Below are 6,000 nucleotides of genomic sequence, written 5' to 3' on the forward strand. Positions count from 1 at the left end.
CCTTGGGTTGGCAGTAAAAGCACCAGACCACTGTTCCCAGCTCTTCCGCCCGCCGTGCAGAAAGAGCCTCCAAGGAGTCCTGAAGGACCTGCCTCCCCACGCACCGGCCACGGGGGCTCCTCCTCCACGCAGAGCAGATGGGATGAGAGCTGACCTCCGACCCCCACCGGCCCATCAGCTCATTCCCCCCAGGAATCCGGAATCGGAGAGCTGAGAAACTGAGCTGAGCACAGCACAGACACTGAGCCCTGGAGGATCGTGCAGAGAGGGCTGGCACCCACGGCCCAGCGAACCACAGCTAGGGCCAAGCGACTCCCTAGACTAGCAAATAACCAGCCAGCCCAGGTGCAGAGAGCAGTGGGAGAGAGACAGGCAGAGGCTGTGCTAGCCCAGCAGGCCCCCTTCAACATTATTACAAAATAACAGCAACGAAAAGAGCAATGCTTTCTCACTCCCTCGCCAGCCCCTGCTGTGCGAGCCCTTCCATGGGCTAGCTCGCTCCACCCCACGGCAGCCTGGAAAAGTGGGTACTTTCATCCCTGTCCTACAGGTGAGGAAACTGAGGCCCAACGACACTCTGTCCCAGCCTCCAAAGTGCATCAGAAAACCCTCCCACAGAGCTCCCTCCACTTGGTCTCACTGGGTGTATTTTTTTGGTGGGGAGGGGTACCGGGATTGAACTCAGGGGCTCCCGAACACTGTGCCCCATTCCCAGACCTATTTTGTACTTTATTGAGAGATAGGGAGACAGGGTCTTGCTGAGTTGCTTAGTGCCTCACTGTTGCTGAGGCTGGCTTTGAACTCGAGATCCTCCTGCCTCAGCCTCCTGAGCTGCTGGGATTATAGGCGTGCACCACTGCGCCCTGCCTGGGTTTTTATTTTTGATCCTTGAAGGCAAAGTAGCCCAGGACAAAGGAGGGTTAACTTACAGGTGGAGCCACTGTCCCTGGCTACAGGTATCCCAGCATCCTGCTTTAACTTCCTGTGCCTCTTAAATGAAAAGCTGCAAGGGATCTACGGGAGGCTCCGGGCAGGGGTACACGTGGGGCAGGGGTACGCGTGGGGCAGGGGCACCAAAAGCAGCTGCCAACACACACAGCCCCTCTGCCCACCGCCCAGACCCACCAGACCCACGGCCTCCAGCCTCCCCCCGCAGCTGAGTATCTGCAGCCCTGGGGGTGCGCCAGCAAGGCGCCCGGGGCTGTCTACTGAGCAGATGGGGCTTGGATTTCTCAGCTTGGGTCCCAGCCAGGAGCCTGAAAGGACAGGGAGAGAGGTCTTCTCTGGGCATCAGGTTACTGGCCAGCCCAGGCCTCAGAGCGCAGAGCGGCTCCCAGGCGTGAGCGTGGCTGGTCAGCTGACGGCAGGCAGCACCCAGGGCCTGTTCTAGAAGCTGCCACATGGATGAAAGGGAAGGAGGAGCAGGGCAGCAGCCCAGGGGACGCTGGGAGGCTCCAACCTCGCCCAGCGGACCAGGCAGTTCCTGGGGCTGGACAGCAGGCAGGGCCTGGGCCTGGGGAGGGAGAGGCCCTGCACCGCCAGCCCAGAGGCTGCAGTGCCCCATGGAGGGGTTCGGCCCCCACAGCCTGCAGGGGCTGTGGCAGGAGGGCCTGGTCATGCCTGTGACCTGGCACCCGCCCCAGAAACCTCCTCTTTCCCGGTTTCACCACCCAGGGCTGGGAGGCTCCCTAAGCCCCGGTTCCCCAGAGGAGAGCTGCTTTCCAAGAGCCATAAAACCGTCCCCACCCGGAACAATGGGCCCTTATCCGGCTGTGTCCTTCACATAAACTCCCATTAGCAAGGCACCAGAAGCTGCAGGCAGGACTTTTATAGACTGGCTTTTTGGATCAACCCCAACACTCATTTCCATCTACTCCCATGGCCTCTGCTGAGGCTGCACCACAGCCCTCCCATTGACAGAGGCCTACTGTGCACCAAGCCCCCGCAGCCCTGCAAGGAAGGTGGCTTTGTCTTGCTTTATGAATAAAGAAACCGCAGCCCAGAGAGGTTCAGTGACTTTCTCAAGGTCACACAGTTGGATTGCTGGGGTTGAATTCCAGAGTCTGTGCTCCTGTCCCCACAGAGCATGTGGCCTCATGAGGTTAGGATGAATCAATTCCTTGCCTAGGGCTCTGGAAAAATGAGCCTTTTCTGAGACCCTTATAGGCCTCTACCAGAGTGTGTGTTTTTAAATTTGAGAGAGGGTCTTGCTAAATTGCTTAGGCCCTCGCTAAGTTGCTGAGGCTGGTTTTGAACTTGCGATCCTCCTGCCTCAGCCTCCCCAGCTGCTGGGATTAGGGTGTGCCGCCACACACCCGGCCCCTGACCATTTGTGTATCCCTCCTAGAGCTCCATCTAGAGCTGTGTCCCTGACCCCTGCACCGCCCAGCCTCCTGAGCTGCTGGGAATTTTCCTGGCGCCTGCCCCTGTGCCTGCAGAGAGTCCGTGAGACGCTCCAGCTCCTGACTGGGCAAACCAGACAGACTGCAGCAGTGGCCCAGGCTCCCCTGCAGAACCCCGGACCACACGCCCAGTGCCACTCGCAGGGCTCCTTTGTGCAAGACTGGCTCATGGCTGCCCCACCCAGAGAAGCCGGCGCTGGGGCCTGCCCTGGGTCACATTCCCTGTTACCTTCTTTCCTTTCCTCCGCTCCTCCCCCAGCACTGGGAGTTGAACCAGGGTGCTCACCACTGAGCAATGTCCCAGGTCCTTTCATTTTTTTCTTTTGAGACAGGGCCTTGCTAGATTGCCCAGGCTGGCCTCAAAGTTGCTATCCTCCTGCCTCAGCCTCCCAAGTTGCTGAGATTACAGGCATGAGCCACTGCGCTTGGCTCCCTTGTTGCCACAGCCTGCCCTGAGCAACTCATGGGTGTGACTGTTACCTAGAGCCGGGCCCCACGTTGGGTGGTCTCCTCCTCCTCCTCCTCCTTCCCACCATTCTCCTAGCTCACACTTAGAAAGCACTCGCTAGGTGCCAGGTGCTGGGCCAGCCCTTTACCTGTACCATGTCATCAAATCACAATAACCCCACGCACAGGCGCTACCGTCATCCACGCTGCGGTACCTGCCTAGCGCGTGGGAGGCTCTGGGTTCAATTCTAGCACCACATAAAAATAAATAAAATAAAGGTATTGTGTTCATCTACAACTAAAAAGTAAATCTTAAAAAAAGAAAAGAAAAAGAAAGGCGTGTGGGCCACGGCTCTGGGTGCTGGTGCTGGTGCTTATTAAATCACCTGCTTGGAGGAGAAAGTCTGGGGTAGCGGCCTCAGGCGCCAGGTCCAGCCTTGAAGGTGGCAAGAAGCCCCTGACCCAGCCTAAGAAGCAGGCCAAGGAGCGGTGAGGAAGAGGAGGCCTTCGAACAGAGACGGACGGAGGAGCCGAAGCCAAGGCCACGGGGAAGGCCCAGCCACAGGCGGGAGGAAGAGATCTGGCAAAAGTGAGCCTTTTCTTGTGCCTGAAATGACGGTGGCCGGTGATCCCACTCCTATTCAGACGTCAGGACCCGCGGCACATCTTCTGCCCCTACAGCTGCAATGAAGTGCTGTGTGGCGTCTGTTGTAAATTTAAGAATGAACTTTTGTAAAAATAAATAAATAAATACGTATATAAATAAATTGCCTGCTTGTTAATTGCCCGTCACCACTGATGGCAGGACTGTGCCTGCTTTCACAGAGTTTCATCTCCAGAATCCAGTGCTAGCCCAGGACGGCACCGAGGAACAGTCTGCCCGGGCGGATGGTGGGGCTGGGGGGCTGGGGGACTGGGGGAGGGAGGGAGGGGAATAGAAGAGTAAATGGTGAGGGGTGGATGGATGGGTGGATGGGTGGATGGACAGATGGATGGATGGATGGATGGATGATGGATGGATGGATGGATGGATGGATGGGTGGATGGATGGATGGATGGATGGGTGGATGGGTGGATGGACAGATGGATGGATGGATGGATGGATGATGGATGGATGGATGGACAGATGAATGGATGGATGGATGAATGGATGGATGGGTGAATGGACAGATGGATGGATGGATGGGTGGATGGATGCATGATGGATGGATGATGGATGGATGATGGATGATGGATGGATGATGGATGGATGGATGGAATGGATGGATGATGGATGGAATGGATGGATGAATGGACAGATGGATGGATGGATGGGTGGATGGACAGATGGATGGATGAATAGATGGATGATGGATGGATGGATAGATGGACAGATGGGTGGATGGATGGATGGGTGGATGGATGGATGATGGATGGGCGGATGGACAGATGGATTGATGGATGGGTGGATGGATGGATGGATGGATGGATGGGTGGGTGGATGAATGCATGATGGATGGATGATGGATGGATGATGGATGGATGGATGGATGATGGATGGATGATGGATGGATGGATGCATGATGGATGGAATGGATAGATGATGGATGGATGATGGATGGATGGATGGATGGATGATGAATGGATGGATGGATGGACAGATGGATGGATGGATGGCTGGGTGGATGGACAGATGGATGGATGGATAGATGGATGATGGATGGATGGATAGATGGACAGATGGGTGGATGGATGAATGGGTGGATGGACAGATGGGTGGATGGATGGATGATGAATGGGTGGATGGACAGATGGATGGATGGATGGATGGATGATGGATAGGTGGATGGACAGATGGAAGGATACATAGCTGGATGATGATGGATGGATGGATGGATGGACAGATGGATGGAGGATGGATAAATGGAACTGGGGGGTGGAAGTATGATAAATGAATGGATTTAAATGAAAAATAAGAGCAGGACTAGCAGGGAACAGCTCCTCTACTCCCAACCACCCCCTCAGCAAAGAGGAGGGAGCTGGAGGTAGTTTCTGCATAACTGGGAAGTTCCCTGGCAAGGTCCCCAGGCCGACAGAGAGGAGTCTGTTGGTGTCTTTGGGGGCAGGGAGGGAAGGAGCGCGGCGGTCCCATGAGCTCTGCGGTAGTTTGACGAGCAGCAGTGTGAGCTGACATCTCTCTCCCGGAGCCACCACCTTCTAGGGGATTCCCTCTGCTGGGCCCTTGCTCTGTGTCTCCAAGTGAGGTGTCGGGGGTGGGCACATAAACGGTACCCCGTGCTGAAGCCCCCTCCAGGGAGGGGCCTGGGAGCAGAGCGGAGCTTTGAATGGCGTGGACCCCCCACTCCCTGCAGGAGACTTCTGGAGCCCCCCGGGGGCTTTGAAGTTTGTTCTCCAGCATATTTCGGAGACCTCGGCTGACCACAAGTCCTCCTCCCTAACCCTAACCCTAACCCTAACAGTGGCTTCAGCCACCGGGTTCTGGGGTGAGATCAATAGGAAGAGTGCTCCCCCACTATTCCCTGGGCAGAGCTGGGCTTCCCAGTTTCCTGTGGGGGAGGCAAGACTCAGGGATGAAATAGCCCAGCAGTCCCGGGAGATAAGGCCTAGACGTGTGAGGCCCAGTTTCATAGTTTACAGAGCAACTGTAATAAAGAGAAGAGCAGCCGGGTACAGCGGTGCACACCTGCAGTCCCAGCGACTCGGGAGGCTGAGGCAGGAGGATCACAAGTTCAAGGCCAGCCTCAGCAATTTAGTGAGACTCTGTTTCAGAAACAAAAAGTCAGGGGAGGCTGGGGATGTAGCTCAGGGGGTTCAACCCCAGTACCCCCTGACCCACACACACACAAAATCAGGGGCAGAGAGAGAGGAAGGACCAAAGACTGGGGAGAACCCTGTGGGCCCTGCCCTCTAGAGACAGCCACCTGGCGGAATGGGACTGTCACTGTGCTGCAGGACAGCACCTGAAGCATCCTGCCATTCTGGAGCTTGTCCATTTGCCAGACACAGAGCACCAGGACCGCTCTGGTGCACGGCAACGCTCTTCCCTTTACTGAGCACTTACTATGCACCAGGTTTAGTGACCATCCAGAAGAAGTCGCTCAACCCTCGGTGACTCAGGACCGTCCCCCTTTGCAGGTACGTAGATAAAGAC

The sequence above is a fragment of the Callospermophilus lateralis genome, chromosome 7, assembly GCF_048772815.1.
Source record: "Callospermophilus lateralis isolate mCalLat2 chromosome 7, mCalLat2.hap1, whole genome shotgun sequence".
NCBI lineage: Eukaryota > Metazoa > Chordata > Mammalia > Rodentia > Sciuridae > Callospermophilus > Callospermophilus lateralis.